Genomic DNA, 18,984 nt, shown 5'->3' on the forward strand with positions numbered 1-18,984 from the left:
ATAAAGCATCCAAGTCCTTTGGGCTTAGCTTGCCTGGGGGTGAGTAGGCGGCAATCAGCCATAGGGGGCCTGCAGATGTCTGGATCTGTATGCCAGTTGCTTCAATACTCCCCACTGGTGGTAGTGAGATCTCGTGGTGCTTCACTTTTGTGCTGACAATCACCGCTGTTCCTCCGCCCTTGGCTCCGGTGGTGCGGTCTGTGCGGTACACCCTGTGGTTTGCTAAGTTGAGCTTCTGGCTTCCTTGGAGATGGGTCTCGGAGATAAGCGCTATACTCTCATCCATGGTTTCCATCAGGTGCAGGAGTTCTGCAGTTTTCTTCTGAATGCTATTCGCATTCCACATCAAGAAGAGGGAGTTTCCTTTAGATTGTGCTGCCATTGCGGGTGTTTTCTTCACCGTGGGAAAGTCCGGCGATGATATTCGCCACCATTGTCACCAAAGGGTGGATGTTCAGGTCTGCGACTGTTTTCGCAATCTTCGTGATGAGTTCCTGCCAGTTGATGGCTGAGCCTATTTCACAGGATGGTGCTGGGGCAGTTGGTGGTGGTGTTGTTGGTGGTGGTGGTGGGCTGTCCTGTTTGGGTCCTCTTACTTCTGCATATGTTCTTCCATCCACACGTGCGTCGCTTTGGCTGTTGGTAGGATTGCCAGTTGGGATCCTGTGTGCCAACGCGGGTTTGTAATTCATCCTTTGTCCCTGGTCTGTTGCAGTTGAGTGTGGGGAAGTCTTTTGTGGTTGGGGTGGTTTGCGCGGTCCATCCTTCTTTGCCTTCTGCAGGTAGGGACAGCCGCGATAGCTTGCTGGGTGGGGTCCTGTGCAGTTAGCACATATTGCTGGTTCGGTTTCACGGTTCCTAGTGCATTGGTTAGAGGTGTGCTCGCCTCCACAGCATACGCACTTTGGCTTCTGGTGGCAGAAAGCAGAGGTGTGCCCCAAGCGCTGGCAGTTGTAGCACATGACCGGTCCTCGTTTTCCTCTAGGTGCTTCTGTGGTGACGGTGCAACTGCAGAGCCGTGTGACTGCTGAGAGGTCTGCTGGCTTCCCATCCTGGCTTGCCGACAGGGTTATCACAAAGAGGGGAAACTTCTTGTTCTTGTCCGCTGGAGAGACGATCTGCGTTATATTTGTGACTGGAAGTCCAAGTTCCGATAAGTCCTGAGTGATGTGCCCAAGGGATGCGTTTGCTGGGAGCCCGCGTATTACAAAGCGCTGAGCTTTTGCAGCGATCAGTGAAAAGGTGTGGTACTCCATTTTCTGTTCTGTGAGCATGGTGGTCACGCTCCTGTAGTCCTCCGGTGTGGTGAGCATGATCTTGGCGTGGTCCTGCCGGGGCTTGATTGTGAAGGGGGCGGTGCAGTGTTCCTCCAGTAGCTCCACGAGGTCCTTGTGGGTGGCTAAGTTCTTCAGGATGATGGGAGGGATCCGTAGTCGCTTTGTGGGACCTGAAGAGGTCCCGGGTTCAGATGCCGTGTTGTCCTGGGGGTGGGCGTCATTGTCCTGGGTGCTTTGGAGAACCAGGTAGCGGTTTGAGGTTGGAATCACGTTGTTTGCGGGGGGTGCGCGGGGAAGCTTTGCTGCTTTTTCTGGTGAGTTCGGGCACGACTCACGTCCTCTCTTTGCCGTGGTCTTCCATTCCATGTCGTCTTCTTCGGTGTTGACGGATTGAGCCGTGACGTCTGACTCCATGGTTGGTGCTGCTTGGTGGGGGTGCAGTGGAGCGCCTTGGGTGGCCGGGCGAGCCAGAGGGCGAAGGCCGAGCTTTGGGGTTCAGCCGCACAGGGTATGGACTCTCAGTCCCTCTCCACTGCGGTGCGCAGCCTGGCCCCGGTCAAGCCAGGGAGGTGCAGGCCCAGCACCTTAGAGGAGTGGGAGAGAGGGCGTAGCGAAGCGCGAGTCTCCCCCTGAAAATCAGAGCACAAAAGAATCAAGCAATCAAGCAGGGCGCGTAAATGATGAATCTCAGTGCAAAATTAATTAGTCAAGCAGAGCGCATAAATGATAAAATACACTCTGAATAAAAATCAATCAAGCAGAGCGCATAGATGATAAATTGCAATCTGGATGTAAAATCAATCAAGCAGAGCGCATAAATGATAAATTGCAATCTGGATGTAAAATCAATCAAGCAGAGTGCATAAATGATAAAATGCAATCTGAATGTAAAGTCAATCAGGCAGAGCGCATCAATAATACATTGTAATCAGATTATAAAATGAAACAGAGCAAGTTTAAGCTAGCAATCAGGCAAAAATCGTCATAAAAGGTAAGTAAAGCAGGGAAGCAGGGCCCATCTATCACAAAGGATAGAAAATGGCGCTTACCAGGTCGACTTGCTGGCTGGCTGCTTGGCAGGGATCATTGGGGTCAGTCCTCAGGCCTTCTCTGCTGCTGGGAAGAAACCACGAGCGTCGCTGATGCAGGGATCACCACCGGAGGCACCGCCGATGCAGGAAGATCCGATCCGCCGATGCAGGAAGGTCTGGTCATCTCGGCGCTGGCACTGAATCAAAATGGCCTCCCAGGAACGTCGGGTCATCGTCTCACGCAGCACAACAAGGAACGTCCGATCATGGTCATCGCAGAATCACAAATCGAGTGCACAGAGGTGGGTTATGGGGGGGTTTATATAGCGCTTACTGCCCCACCAGGCACTAAGTCCTCTCAGTACACAGGCACTGACAGTGCAGAGGAGTGGGTTATGGGCGTTTATATAGCGCTTACTGCCCCCACCAGGCGCTGACTCCTCTCTGTGCACAGGCACTGGCAGTGCAGAGAGGTGGCTTAGGGGGGTTTATATAGCGCTAACTGCCCCCACCAGGCGTCGGCTCCTCTGAGTGCACAGAGGTTCCGTGTGTCTTGTTTTCGCCTGTCAGATACCATCTGACAGTGGTGAGTTTTCGGATACCGAGGAGATAGCCTCATTACTCCACATTCATTTTGAGTATTTTTAGTCGCTGTTTTGGTTGTCTTATTGATGTGTGATGCTTTGTCACAGTTAAGGTTGGTTCACAAGGTCAGCGCTGTGATAGGCCGCGGGTTGCGGTCAATTTGGTTTGCGGAAATGTCAGCAAATTTTAATCGCAGAGTCTTGTATTCGTCTGCCAAGTGTCTTCTGGTGGTGATGAGATTTTGATGGCTGCCGCGGCGGTTGCCTTCTGACAGTGATGAGTTTTGGGTACCTGCCGGGGCGATTTGCCCTCAGGCAGTGATGAGTTTTGGGATGCTGTGTTGCTGTTTCAGTTTCACAAGTTTAGCGCTTCGATGGGCCTCGGGTAGCGGTCAAATGGGTTTGTAGAAATGTCTGCAAGTTTCCTGATCAGTGGATTATCTTCTTGATCCAGTCCTTTGTAGAATTTCCTGTTGAGTTTGCGGAGATGGTCGTCCAACATCTCAACGCCTAGGTCTCTGTGGAGGTCTGCTGTTCTTGTGAAGATTGGAGCACCTGCTGCAATCCGTAAGACCCTGCTCTGTAGTCTCTGCAGGTCTTTCCGATGCTGCGGGCGGCAGCCACTCCAAACTGGTGAAGCGTACGTCATGGTTGGTCGAATTATTGCGGTGATTACTCGCACCTTGCTCTGCAAGGGCATCGACTTGGTCTTCAGGAGTGGGTATAATGCAGACAGTTTTGTTGCTGCTTTCTGGCAGGTCTTCTCTATGTGGTTTCTCCATGTGAGTTTAGAGTCCAGAGTCACCCCCAGGTAGGAGCTGCTGTTTTCCCATTTGATCTCGTCCCCGTTGAGGAGGATCGCTGGGTGTTTTCTGTTCAGCTTCCTGGTGAATAATGTTGCTGTGGTTTTGCTAGTGTTCAGGGTGATCTGCCAGTCGCTGTACCATTCAGAGAGTCTGCTGAGTGATGACTCAAGGTTCTTAGCCACTTCCTGTTCGCTGAAGGATTGGGAGATGACTGCAGCATCGTCGGCGTAAAGAGCCAGATCAGTCTTCTTTAGGTCCGTGGGGATGTCGTTTGTGAATATGTTAAAGAGGAATGGTCCTAGGATTGATCCCTGAGGCACTCCAGCAAGGATTGGGCGTGGCGTTGAGCATTCGTCTCGTACTGCCACGTGGAAGGTCCGTTTTGGCAAGTAGCTAGACAGCAGTTTAATCAGGTAGCTTGGAAACTTGAGCTTGATAAGTTTGCAAAGCAGTCCCTCATGCCATACTCGGTCGAATGCTTTGGCTACATCCAGAAAGACTACTCCAGTGGACTTGTTGATGTTGAATCCATGGCTGATGATGTCCACAACTCTGAGGAGTTGGTGATTGGTCGAGTGGTCTTTCCGGAACCCAAACTGTTCTTTGGCGAGGAGGTTTTCGCTTGTCGCAAAGTCCACAAGACGGGCAAGGATAACTTTTTCGAAGAGCTTTGATAGGCCAGATAGCAGACTTATAGGGCGGTAATTTGCAGGATCTCGTAGTGGTTTCCCAGCCTTGGGGAATACGATGACTCTTGCTTCTTTCCAGGCATTAGGGAAATACTGGTGCTGCATACAGGTGTTGAATATCTCAGCAAGGTGATCCACTGCGGCATCTGGGAGCATCTTGATGGCTTGGTTGACTATTCTGGCCTTTCCTGGTGCCTTGCCGTTTTTTAGTGTCTTTACCAGGACTGATAACTCGCCTGTGGAGCATTCCTCAATGTTTGCAGCTTCGGTTTCTGGTGGGTGCTCCCGGTGGTGCTTAGCGACCTCTTGCTCTACTTCTGCTGCCAGTTTGCTAGCCTGGTTAGGCCTGAAGGATGCCTCCAACGTGTCAGCAAAGACCTCAGCCTTGTCCCTGTTGCTGCATGCCAGGTGAGTCTTCCCTTGTATCGGTGGGTTTGGTTCCTTCTTCCCAGTCAAGCGTCGGTTCATTCTCCAGAGAGAGTTGTCCAAGTCCTTTAAGTTAGCCGTAGCTGCTTCCCACTTTTCACCTCTGCGCTGGCTTATTTGCATCTTCAGCTGTCTTGTCAGCTCGTATTTCTTCAGCAGGTCGGGGGTGCGATTCCTTTGCCACTCTCTCCGGGCTCTGTTCTTGTCAGCAATCGACTGCTTGATGCCCTTCGGGAGGTCGTAGATAGAGCAGCGTTGGAGATTCTGCTCGAGAACGCTGCGCTCAATGGCAGTGTGGACTGCAGCTGTGAAGTGGTGAACCGCCTGGTCAATGTCTTCAATGCAGCGTAGGGGGCCAGGGACCAGTGTCTCCTCCAGGCTTCTCTTGTATAGGCTCCAGTCTGCCTTCTTGTAGTTGTGTCTGGTGCCCTGTTGCTGGTCTTAAAGCACGTCGCCAACTGTGATCAACACTGGGTTGTGGTCGGACGTCAGTGCAGTTAAGGTTTCCAGCTCCATAGACTGGGAGAGATTCTTCATGACGACTGTGTCCAGAACGTCCGGTTTATGCAGTACAGAGCCTGGATAGTGTGTTGGTTGAGTTGGGCCAGCCACTACAAAGTCCTCCTTCTTTGAGTGGGCAAGTAGAGCGTGTCCTTTGCTGTTTGCCACGCGAGAGTTCCAGCACTGGTGCTTGGCATTTAGGTCTCCGCCAATTAATGTTGGGATGCGGGGGTCCAATAAAGCATCCAAGTCCTTTGGGCTTAGCTTGCCTGGGGGTGAGTAGGCGGCAATCAGCTGTAGGGGGCCTGCAGATGTCTGGATCTGTATGCCAGTTGCTTCAATACTCCCCACTGGTGGTAGTGAGTGTCGTGTACCCGCGGGTTTCCTCTCCTCGGAATGACGCTGATGCTATATGGGGTCCACCTCCCATCTGCCCCTAGTCCGGAGGACGTGTTACACACACGGACGGAGGAGGCAGGTGAGTGGGGGAAGTGAGACCGGAACGGTGGGGACGGAAACCTAAAAGGAAACAAACAGACAATGAGTGATAGCCGACTGACTCGAGCTCCCCCTTCTGTGTTTCCCCCTAAGTGTGGGTCGCTTACCTGCTGTCTCCTCCCACCTACTGAGGTGCGGGGCAGTGAAGTGACGGGGCGGTGCGTAGGCTAAGTATCTCCAACACTGGAGTCCGGTAAGTTCCGCTTAGCGGGGGCAACCCCCAGGGGAGGTGAGTGCTCGGTGAGTGAGGTGAGCTGGACCAAGAGGTCTCTGGTAATCCCCAAGAGCCTGTCTTCCAGCTCACTGAAATGACGCCCAATTGGCGCGGTGGTATGAGTAGGTAGGTGAAGGCGCTACTACTGCCAGGCTCCGAATCCTTGAGCCGAGGAGCGCAACACCTACTGACTGTGAATGCCCGGAAATCCTTGGGCAGGTCTGCGAACAAGAATTACCACATTGGCTGATTCGCCCGGAATCCTTGGGCGCTGGTGGTCTCTTGGCGCTACGCCTCTTCTCGCGGAGGAGCCGGGAGGCGTGGAGAGCCAAGGCAGAAGTACCCGTTCCGGTACTCCGCGGGTGACGAAGGGCACCGTTGGGAGGTGCCTCCACTCCGGTCTCTCCGGGGAGACGGGAGCCAAGAACAGGAAACCTTTCCCCGGTCAGTTCCGAGGGACGTAGGCGGACGCCGGGAAAGGCGGGAGATTCAAAAAGGGTCGAGGCATCGTATCCCTGTAGTCGGGCACAAGGACGAGTTCACGGAGAACCCGTACTGCTGTAGCTCTTCAGGATACGTCCGGGAATAATCGGCCTGGACGTGAGGGAGAAGACGTGTATTTGTACTTCCCGGGGCACACCCACAACGTGACTCGTGGACTGCCGGGGCGCCTGGGACTTGTAGTTCTTCCTGGTTTCTGGCGGGCTCGCCACTCGTGCAGGTACCCAGCCGGATCGTGACAGCACATCCCCTCTCACCCCTCAAGGGGTGCGACGAGTGGAGGGGCCAGGTTTGTCCGGACACCGGCGATGGAAGGCCGCCACAAGACGGCCTGCGTGGAGCGCCGTCGCGGGTTCCCAGGGGTTTTCTTCCGGCCCATACCCCTTCCAGGCCAGGAGATACCAGAGTTTACCTCGCACCCTCTTGGAGTCCAACACCCTTTGAACCACGTACTCCCGCTCGTGGCAGACCCACACGGGGGCCGGCCGCCTCCTGATGGGGCCAAGGGAGGGTTTGAGCAAGGAGACGTGGAACACCGGGTGGATGCGTAAACGAGCCGGGAGCTTCAGTTGGACGGCCACGGGGTTCACGTTCCTGACAACTGGGTAAGGGCCTATGAACTTAGGGTTAAAGACACTAGGGCGTCTGAAGCGGATGTGTTTCGTGGACAGCCATACTCTATCTCCCTTGTGGTACACTGGATTGGGTCTGCGATGTTTATCTGCCTGATGTTTGTATCTGGATTTGGCTACTAGAAGTGATTTGCGGGCCTGGGTGAGGGTTGCACGTATTGCGGATAGCCGGTCTTGTACGTCAGGGATGCTGAGATGGGTGTGTGGGAGCACGAAGGGTGTGAACCTAGGATGGAACCCTGCAGAAAGAAAAAACGGGGTGTGTTGTGTAGAGGTATGCATGGAATCGTTATAAGCCACCTCCGCGACCCACAACCAGTCTACCCAAGCGTTGGACGCCTGGTCCACATAACACCAGAGATACTGCTTAAGTGTCTGGTTGAGCCTCTCGGTCTGTCCATCGGTTTGGGGATGGAAGCTGGTGGATAAGGAGGATTGGATTCCTAGTTCGGCACACCATACCTTCCAAAACCGTGCTGTAAACTTGAGACCCTCTGTCCGACACGATACCAAGCGGCAGGCCGTGTAGCCTGACGACATTGATCAACAGAAGTTTTGCAAGGGCTCCAGCGGTTGGGAGTTGTTCACAGGCTAGGAAGTGACCCATCTTGGTCAGGTAGTCAACCACCACCACGATGGCGGTGCAGTTCTGGTTCTTAGGTAAACCCACGATGAAATCCACCGAAATCCTCTCCCAGGGGTTACAGGGGGTCGGTAGCGGAAGCAAGAGGCCCTGCTGTTTGCGATGATCGGCCTTCATCTGGGAGCAAACGGTGCAATGACTGACCCAGCGCAAAATGTCCGGCCTGACCGAGGGCCACCAGAAGTGTCTAAGAACTTTCTCGAGGGTCTTTGTTCCTCCCATGTGCCCGGCGCTAGGAAGCTCGTGACACCAACGAAAAACGAGCTGTCGCAACTTGAGAGAGGGGACCAGAACCTGTGCGCCGCGCATGGGGATGCCGCTTTGAAGGCGCCAGTCCTGGTGCCTCTTCATCCAGGCTACCCATGTAAACGTGGAGATCCCTCGTTTGACGTCGTGTAGGAAGGACTCGGTTTCCGTTAGTCCTATGACTTGTCCGGGAGACAGGATCGCTTGCTTGGGTTCCACCGCCGGGAGCCGGTGCACCTCTTGTCGTGACAAGGCGTCCGCCTTCAGGTTTTGCGAGCCGGGGAGGTAGGTCACGAGGAAATGATATTCGGCAAAAAAGAGCATCCATCGTCTCTGCCGCGGAGTGAGATGCCTCGCCGATCGCAGAAACTGGAGGTTTCTGTGGTCGGTGAAGACTGTGACTTGGTGTTGCGCCCCCAGTAGCCAGTGTTGCCATTCCAGGAACGCTTCTCGTATGGCGAGGAGTTCTTTTTCAGAAACCGCGTAGTTTTGTTCGGCGGTGCTCAGCTTCCGGGACATGTAGGCCACTGGGTGAAGAATGCCTGTCTCTGGATGCCGTTGAGAAAGAACCGCCCCTACGGCAATGTCGGAGGCGTCGGTCTCCACTGAGAAGGGAAGGTCGGGGTTGGCGTGCCGCAGGATGGGAGCAGACGTGAAGGCCTCCTTGAGTTGGTCGAAGGACCTTTGGGCTTCGTTCGTCCAGAGGAACGGTACGTTCTTTCGCGTCAACCTGGTGAGAGGTGACACCATCTGGGAAAAGTGGTGTATGAACCGGCGGTAAAAGTTCGCAAAGCCAAGGAAGCTCTGGATCTCCTTGATGGTTCGAGGTGGTGGCCACTGTTGTACCGCCTGTACCTTTCGGGTGGACATCACCTGTCCGGTGGGAGTTAGATGGACTCCGAGGAACTCCACGGTGGTCACATGGAACTCACACTTTGTGAGTTTGCAGTACAGTCTGTGGTTCCGCAAGGCTTGTAATACCCGCCTCACATGGACGACATGGTCTTCTTGGTTGTTGGAAAAGATCAGGATGTCGTCGATGTAAACCACGACGAACCTATCCAGAAATTCTCGTAGTACCTCATTGAGGATGAACTGGAAGGCCGCCGGGGCATTACAAAGACCAAAGGGCATCACCAGGTATTCATAAAGCCCAAACCGAGTTCTAAATGCGGTCTTCCACTCGTCGCCCTCCTTCATTCTGACCAGGTGGTACGCCCCTCGGAGGTCCAACTTGGTATACAAACGGGCCTCCCGTACTTGTTCCAACAAGACCGGGATCAAGGGCAACGGGTACCTGTTTTTTATCGTCAAGGCGTTGAGGGCGCGGTAATCGATACAACAGCGCAGTTCGCCGTTAGTCTTTGGTACGAAGAAGAGGGGCGACGCGGCCGGGGACCGCGAGGGACGTATGTACCCCAACTTCAGGTATGTGTCCAGATATTCTCGCAGGTGGGTGGTCTCCGGCCCTGTGAGGGCGTAGATGCGTCCACACGGGATCACTGCACCAGGTACCAGGTCAATGCGGCAGTTGTACTCTCGGTGAGGGGGTAGTTCTTCTGCCTTTTGGACGCTGAACACATCTTGATAGGACGCGTACCAGGTGGGAAGCGTAACATCCTTCTCTGCGGCGGTGGCGATGTGTTGTGCAAGAGATGGACCCGCGAGTTGCTGGTGGGCCGTTTGGATACAGTGGTGGTTACAGAAAGCAAAGTTGAACGAGATGGTATTGGTGGACCATTCTATGGTTGGTTCGCGTTTCCGTAACCAGGGTAGCCCTAGAATGAGTCGGCATCGCGGGGCTTGAACGATGTTGAACTGCAGCCACTCTCCATGGTTGTTTCCTATGGATACCCAAAGAGACGGAGTCTCATACCTTATGGGCCCCGACTCCAGTTCTTTTCCATCCACCGCGTACACTCGCTCAGGAGGCTCCTTGCGTGTGAGCGGGATTCCGAGCCGGTCGGCTTCTTCTTTATCCAAAAAACACCCAGTGGCTCCGGAGTCGATCATAGCTCGTATGGATCTGTTCCGTTGGTTGATGACAGCAGTTAGCGAGATGAAGAAGTGATCCGGCTCTTGGCCTAGGGTGGATTCCATTGAAGGGATGAAGTGAGGGCTTGAAGGCTTCCCTCCTTGGTCCTTCAAGCTCTGTCGTTTCCCGGTGCCTTTTCTTCGATGGCGAGGGCGGTTTGTCCGGACCGCGGTCTGTTCGTTTTAGGCCTAACTGGGCACTCGCGGAGGAAGTGCCCCTTCTTGCCGCAGTACAGACAGAGTCCCTGTTTGCGGCGATGGTCGCGTTCACTTAGGGTCAACGAGGCCCTCACGGTCCCTATTTCTATGGGTTCCGATTTGGGACTCGCGTGGTCAGGAGATCGGGTGTTGTCATAGGAGCCGGACGTCTTCTCTCTTCCTCTGTGATCCCCTTTTCGTTCACGGAGACGATGCTCCAACCTGGAGGCCAGTTCCATCATCGCGACGCAGGTCTGGGGTTGTGGGTCGATCTGGGCAATGACATCTTTCAGCTCGTCTGTGAGCCCTTGATAAAAGATAGCCGACTGCTTGGTTTCCGGCCAGTCGGTTTCTGCCACCAACCGACGAAAGCTGTTCATATAGCCCAGAAAGTCATTTGGTTTTTGCCGGAGGGTTAGCAGGTCGCGGTCCGCCGCAAAGGTGTCGGCCCTGCGATCGAGTGTCTTCGAATGCGCTGCGGAACGCGTCCCAATCATATAGAAGGGCTTCGTCCCTGCGGACGATGGGAACGGCCCATTGAGCCGCGTCTCCGGCCAGGTAAGAAATTAAGAAGGCCACCCGGGCCTGATTGGTGAGAAACAGCTTCGGTTTACAGTGGAAGTGTAGCATGACTTGCGTCATGAACACCTGTACCTTATGCATGTCCCCATGAAACCTTTCAGGGGGGGCCAACGGGACCTGGGCAGGCATTTCTACCACTACCTGAGGGGCCTGTGAGGGAAACGGGGCCCCGGCATCGAAGGGGTTTCGTTGTAGTCTATCCATACGTGCATGCAAGGCGGCCGTTTCTGACCGGGAAGCGGCTAATTCCGCCTGCATCAGGGCTAGCGAGGCTAACACGTCTTCTAACGTAGCCATGATCAGCGTGATCGGGAGGAGATATTTTCGTGGGCCGATTATTCTGTCGCGTACCCGCGGGTTTCCTCTCCTCGGAATGACGCTGATGCTATATGGGGTCCACCTCCCATCTGCCCCTAGTCCGGAGGACGTGTTACACACACGGACGGAGGAGGCAGGTGAGTGGGGGAAGTGAGACAGGAACGGTGGGGACGGAAACCTAAAAGGAAACAAACACACAATGAGTGATAGCCGACTGACTCTGTGTTTCCCCCTAAGTGTGGGTCGCTTACCTGCTGTCTCCTCCCACCTACTGAGGTGCGGGGCAGTGAAGTGACGGGGCGGTGCGTAGGCTAAGTATCTCCAACACTGGAGTCCGGTAAGTTCCGCTTAGCGGGGGCAACCCCCAGGGGAGGTGAGTGCTCGGTGAGTGAGGTGAGCTGGACCAAGAGGTCTCTGGTAATCCCCAAGAGCCTGTCTTCCAGCTCACTGAAATGACGCCCAATTGGCGCGGTGGTATGAGTAGGTAGGTGAAGGCGCTACTACTGCCAGGCTCCGAATCCTTGAGCCGAGGAGCGCAACACCTACTGACTGTGAATGCCCGGAAATCCTTGGGCAGGTCTGCGAACAAGAATTACCACATTGACTGATTCGCCCGGAATCCTTGGGCGCTGGTGGTCTCTTGGCGCTACGCCTCTTCTCGCGGAGGAGCCGGGAGGCGTGGAGAGCCAAGGCGGAAGTACCCGTTCCGGTACTCCGCGGGTGACGAAGGGCACCGTTGGGAGGTGCCTCCACTCCGGTCTCCCGGGGGAGAAGGGAGCCAAGAACAGGAAACCTTTCCCCGGTCAGTTCCGAGGGACGTAGGCAGACGCCGGGAAAGGCGGGAGATTCAAAAAGGGTCGAGGCGTCGTATCCCTGTAGTCGGGCACAAGGACGAGTTCACGGAGAACCCGTACTGCTGTAGCTCTTCAGGATACGTCCGGGAATAATCGGCCTGGACGTGAGGGAGAAGACGTGTATTTGTACTTCCCGGGGCACACCCACAACGTGACTCGTGGACTGCCGGGGCGCCTGGGACTTGTAGTTCTTCCTGGTTTCTGGCGGGCTCGCCACTCGTGCAGGTACCCAGCCGGATCGTGACAGTGAGATCTCGTGGTGCTTCACTTTTGTGCTGGCAATCACCGCTGTTCCTCCGCCCTTGGCTCCGGTGGTGCGGTCTGTGCGGTACACCCTGTGGTTTGCTAAGTTGAGCTTCTGGCTTCCTTGGAGATGGGTCTCGGAGATAAGCGCTATACTCACATCCATGGTTTCCATCAGGTGCAGGAGTTCTGCAGTTTTCTTCTGAATGCTGTTAGCATTCCACATCAAGAAGAGGGAGTTTCCTTTAGATTGTGCTGCCATTGCGGGTGTTTTCTTCACCGTGGAAAAGTCCGGCGATGATATTCGCCACCATTGTCACCAAAGGGTGGATGTTCAGGTCTGCGACTGTTTTCGCAATCTTCGTGATGAGTTCCTGCCAGTTGATGGCTGAGCCTATTTCACAGGATGGTGCTGGGGCAGTTGGTGGTGGTGGTGGTGTTGGTGGTGGTGGTGGGCTGTCCTGTTTGGGTCCTGTTACTTCTGCGTATGTTCTTCCATCCACACGCGCGTCGCTTTGGCTGTTGGTAGGATTGCCAGTTGGGATCCTGTGTGCCAATGCGGGTTTGTAATTCTTCCTTTGTCCCTGGTCTGTTGCAGTTGAGTGTGGGGAAGTCTTTTGTGGTTGGGGTGGTTTGCGCGGTCCATCCTTCTTTGCCTTCTGCAGGTAGGGACAGCCGCGATAGCTTGCTGCGTGGGGTCCTGTGCAGTTAGCACATACTGCTGGTTCGGTTTCATGGTTCCTAGTGCATTGGTTAGAGGTGTGCTCGCCTCCACAGCGTACGTACTTTGGCTTCTGGTGGCAGAAAGCAGAGGTGTGCCCCAAGCGCTGGCAGTTGTAGCACATGACTGGTCCTCGTTTTCCTCTAGGTGCTTCTGTGGTGACGGTGCAACTGCAGAGCCGTGTGACTGCTGAGAGGTCTGCTGGCTTCCCATCCTGGCTTGCCGACAGGGTTATCACAAAGAGGGGAAACTTCTTGTTCTTGTCCGCTGGAGAGACGATCTGCGTTTATATTTTTGACTGGAAGTCCAAGTTCCGATAAGACCTGAGTGATGTGCCCAAGGGATGCATTTGCTGGGAGCCCGCGTATTACAAAGCGCTGAGCTTTTGCAGCGATCAGTGAAAAGGTGTGGTACTCCATTTTCTGTTCTGTGAGCATGGTGGTCACGCTCCTGTAGTCCTCCGGTGTGGTGAGCATGATCTTGGCGTGGTCCTGCCGGGGCTTGATTGTGAAGGGGGCGGTGCAGTGTTCCTCCAGTAGCTCCACGAGGTCCTTGTGGGTGGCTAAGTTCTTCAGGATGATGGGAGGGATCCGTAGTCGCTTTGTGGGACCTGAAGAGGTCCCGGGTTCAGATACCGTGTTGTCCTGGGGTGGGCGTCATTGTCCTGGGTGCTTTGGAGAACCAGGTAGCGGTTTGAGGTTGGAATCATGTTGTTTGCGGGGGGTGCGCGGGGAAGCTTTGCTGCTTTTTCTGGTGAGTTCGGGCACGACTCACGTCCTCTCTTTGCCGTGGTCTTCCATTCCATGTCGTCTTCTTCGGTGTTGACGGATTGAGCCGTGACGTCTGACTCCATGGTTGGTGCTGCTTGGTGGGGGTGCAGTGGAGCGCCTTGGGTGGCCGGGCGAGCCAGAGTGCGAAGGCCGAGCTTTGGGGTTCAGCCGCACAGGGTATGGACTCTCAGCCCCTCTCCACTGCGGTGCGCAGCCTGGCTCCGGTCAAGCCAGGGAGGTGCAGGCCCAGCACCTTAGAGGAGTGGGAGAGAGGGCGGAGCGAAGCGCGAGTCTCCCCCCGAAAATCGGAGCGCAAAAGAATCAAGCAATCAAGCAGGGCGCGTAAATGATGAATCGATAAATTGCAATCTGGATGTAAAATCAATCAAGCAGAGCGCATAAATGATAAATTGCAATCTGGATGTAAAATCAATCAAGCAGAGCGCATAAATGATAAAATGCAATCTGAATGTAAAGTCAATCAGGCAGAGCGCATCAATAATACATTGTAATCAGATTATAAAATGAAACAGAGCAAGTTTAAGCTAGCAATCAGGCAAAAATCGGCATAAAAGGTAAGTAAAGCAGGGAAGCAGGGCCCATCTATCACAAAGGATAGAAAATGGCGCCAGGGGCGGTGGGTGAGATTTTAAAGTGGTGGGGCGCAAACAAATTAGCATACAGCACCGTAGCGAGCGAGCGCAGCGAGCTAGCCCGAACCCCAAAAGGGGGGTTTGGGAGGGTTAACCCCCCAAGAAAATTTTGAAAAAAAAGAAGAAAAATCGTGCACTTTCAAGCAAATTTGAGAAAGCAGGAAGGTTAATAAAGCAATTGTGAAAGTGCAGTTATTACATTAATAGATGGCATAACATAGGTAGCTGCTTATTCAGTATTACCACAGAGCTTCATACATTCTGTCCTATTATGCTCAGGTGCTTAATTCAGACTATAAGACTCATGGAAATCTCAGCTCTAAGAGTAGAAGAAGTTGCACAGCAGTGTAATGGTTGCCAGGCTCGTTCCGCAGGAGCGTCAGGAACTTGAAGAAAAGTCCACAGTCTTCCCCTACGGCCTTCCGACTGTATTAGACTCTAGAGTAACGAATGGCACGCAAGGGGAAAACAGGGAAACAAAACAAGGAAAGGCGGGGGAAGAAAAACAGTCTTACAACATACTGAATATTAGACTCTAGAGTAACGAATGGCAAGCAAGCGGAAAACAGGGAAACAAAACAAGGAAAGGCGGGGGAAGAAAAACAGTCTTACAATATACTGAATATAAAAGAGGCAGCGCAATGCGCTGTTACCGTGATTCTGGTTGAGCTGAGCTTTGTACACACACTTCACATAGGTCCACGCAAGTACCCCAAATATAAATGGTATAAAGGTTTTCGCAATTTGCCAAGGGGAAAGGTTTGATAGGCAACACAAGCAACGAATCGTTCACCCTGCGGGAGACAGGTCCGGCCAGTGAACAAAGGTGAGCAAATCTGTGTAGTCTCCAAATAGAACAAACACTACAAAACTTTTAAAAACAGAGATAACAATGCATTGCTTACCTCAATCAGAATTTTTTGTATTCAACAAACAAGTAGCAGCATTCACTTTTTGTAATTGAAATCCGCACGTCTGTCTTGCAGTGTAGCAAACTTGTCAATTACTTTCATGTTGAAGTCCGGTATCTTTTGGACTAGCTTGCTCTCTACAGATAGCATCGCCAAAGCATTTAGTCTTTCCTCTAGCATGGTGTTCCTGAGGAATGTCTTTATGCGCTTTAAGGCTGAAAAACATTGTTCAGCTTCTACTGTTGTCATTGGAGTCGTAATCACAATTTTTAGTAAAGTCACTGTCTCTGTAAGTGAGTTTTCCATATGCAGTTTATGAATTAAACTCAGCAAAGTCAAGGCGCTTGTGGCCTTCCGGTACACAGGCATTCCGTAGAGTACAGTTAACTCAGTTCTCAGCTGCTCTTTTTTGAGCATAGGATATGCTTCCACAGCCTGATTCAGAGCACGCTCAGGGAAGGATTCATCATATTGTGCAAACTCTTTACTTTGCAATAAAGTTGCACTCACCAAATGTTTTGTGAATGAAAAACTTTCTTTTGCCTGCACAATTACAATGTCACATATCTCCTTTCCAATTCGAACCAGAGAGGTGATGTTTTGTCTGCGGTTTGCAAAAATAAAATGCTCCGGCAGTTTGCTGTCTAAATCTTCAACCCCATCTCTCACTTTCATAATCTGTTGTACAAATGCAGATGTATTGGCTTTCACAGAGACAGTATCTAGGTCTTTTCTTTGCAACTGATCGTATAACACATCAACAGGAATCATTATGTCATGAAATAAAAACAGTAAGAACTGAAACTCTTTGTCTTGTAGTGTTCTAATAAAGCCATGGTCTTCACTCTGACTTGTGTGATCAAAGTCTGCTCTGGATGCTATGGCGACAAAACATTTCTCAAGGCCCTCCCTCTGTTCAAAGATTAAGTTGACTGTACGAATGTGAAAGTTCCAACGAGTTGAGGATCCCCTTGGTACGCTTTTGTCCACAATCTCATGAAGGGCTTCTGTTCTTTTGGGGGAACGTGTGAAGAATGCTGCTATGCCTCCGATATCCTGAAAGAAAACTTGTGTCTCTCTGATCTTTGATACCGCCTGTTGCATAATAAGATTGAGCTGGTGGGCGTAACAGTGCACAAAATGAGCATTAGGGTACACATCTTGAATTCGTTTCTGTACTCCACTAAGACTTCCACTCATTGCGGACGCACCATCATAGCTTTGTGCGATAAGTTTTTGTTTTTGAGGCAGGTCCGGGAAAATTAAGTCCAGTTGACACAGTATTGCTTCAGTGATGGTTGCTGCACTAGAGTCACTTAAATGCGTGAAGCCATAAAATCTTTCCACAACGTTTCTGTCACTGTCAAGGTACCGAAACACTAACACGGACTGTGTTTGAGTGGACACATCAGTGGTGTCATCAGCCTGAATAGCCAGAAAGTCTGTGTTTCGCAACTCTTGCACAATATGGCTTCTTATAATTTCGAGCATACAGTCAAGGAGTTCATTTTGTACTGTATTAGAGGTGCCCTTAAAGACTGTAGCATGTGCTAAATGTCTTTCCAAATCCTGGTCTATGGTTGACATTAAATACACTAGGCCTCGGAAGATCCCAGGTTTTGAGGAAGTTTCTGATTCGTCATGGCCTCGCAATGCCAGTTCGAAAGCACCACAGAAACGAATGCAATCAATGATCTTGGATAGATTTTGTCTGTTCTTATCAACAGCTTCATTGTGTTTTTGAATGGATTTGCGATATGCATCATTTATCTGCTGCTCAATTGGTGCGTCTTCCCCCAACATTCCCAGTCTTGTCAGGTTTTCCAGATGATTTCTTGTGAGCGCATGCTTCTTTATTTTTTCAGCGATGTGCTTCAGGTCGACCATTCCTTGCCGTGTCCAAGAAAAGTCACCGCCAAACAGCAAGCAGGGGAAGCAGAACAGAGAATTTCTTATAGGGCACCCTTTAAGCCAATCAGCCTTTGTGTACCAGGCATTTGAGAATGTACGTTTTGACATTTTTCCTCTGTCCTGGGTAGTTTGCTGTAGGTTTATTTCAGGCTGATGAGGTCCTAATTGTTTTATCTGTAGTTTTTGTTCAAGTGGCCGTGACTGGAATGACTTTGTAATCAGCTCTTGTACTGTATTCATGATGGTGTGTTGCTGGCCTTACCAATATATATATAATAAAGAAACCTGCCAATAATCAAAGTACAACGTATAAGGTGCAGTGCAATAATATCAAATTTCAGTATAAATACATTATACATATATCTTGTGCATTATCCTAATACATCTCAAATGACTGCTAAAAATAGAGCCGTACTGCCTCCTGCCTCTCTGTGCCATAGTGGTTGCTGGAGGCACTGAAAGACACTGCTTGAGGGCCTTGAGAGTGACCACATACATACATAGCCCTAACTCCCATGTAAAAAAATATATAGCATCAGTTTCCTTACCTTTAACACTGGTGTTTGTTGGGTTGTAGCCGGGGTCGGGTGAGAGAGCAGCAAAGGAGGTTGGGGTCCTCTTGTTGTTTGCTGGAAAATTGCCCCAAAATGCGGTAATGTTTCAGGTTGTCAGGTGCTGAAAATGAAAAGATAACAATTTATTTTTGAAACAGTAGGGTAATGAAACAAAGACTGTGGGGAAAAAACATAACGCTCCAATTTTTTCCTTGCAGTTTGCATCCAGCTCTTAGATGACAGTTAATAGCTCTCTGTAGTATGTTAGGATTTTAACTTAGAAACTGCAAGTAACAAAAGGATCTCTCTGACAAAAGCAGTGCCTTGAGCACCAGTTGTATTACAAACGGACATATTCATTTGTAGGCACTGGGATATTGAGTGATTTTCCCAGAATCACAGGATGTTTGAGACTCCCGCCAGACTTGAACTCTGCAGAGAAGGCTCGGCGTTCCTGGCTGTTCGGGACGGGCGTGGCGGGCAGAGAAGGACTAGCCCAGAGAAGGCAAGGGCAGTGTCCACTTCTGCTCTGCCCCCTCTCTTTTTTCAGCTTATTCCCTCTCTTTAGGACTAGCTCCTCCTCACTTACTGAAAACTGTGACTTCAAGGATTAGTTCTCAGCCTCTCTTTCCTCCTTTCGTTTATTTTTTGTTCCCCTGTGAAATGGATCCAAAATATAAAAACACTTTTGTAGTCTTTTTCTGGCATTTTTCTTTTCCACAGTGACAGTGCAGCCTCGGTACTGCTTAGCTGTCTCCATCTCAATTGTTTGATCCTGCAGTCTCAATCAAACGAGCACCTCACAAACATTAATTTGTGCAAATGTATATCCAGGGCTTTAAGTGGACCGGGTCCTGCCAGTGCTCAGCACCGGAAGTTTACAAAAAAAAAAAAGCTGGTGCCGAGACAGGTCACTATCCAGCTCTCCATGTTTGCCCTCACCGTCAAAATCTTAATTCTGCCGCACTAACACCCTTCACTACCACTGCTGTAACTTCAAAAATACTAGTTATCTTGCCTTCAGTCTAACCATATCACAACTTGCAGTATTCTCAATTTGATGTACAACGAAGCCAGAGTTGCTTATGTATCTTAAAAAACCGGGCCAATGGGCCCAGCACTGGTGCTTGGCATTTAGGTCTCCGCCAATTAATGTTGGGATGCTTGGGTCCAATAAAGCATCCAAG

This window comes from Triturus cristatus, chromosome 1_1 (genome assembly GCF_964204655.1).
Source record: "Triturus cristatus chromosome 1_1, aTriCri1.1, whole genome shotgun sequence".
Taxonomy (NCBI): Eukaryota; Metazoa; Chordata; class Amphibia; order Caudata; family Salamandridae; genus Triturus; species Triturus cristatus.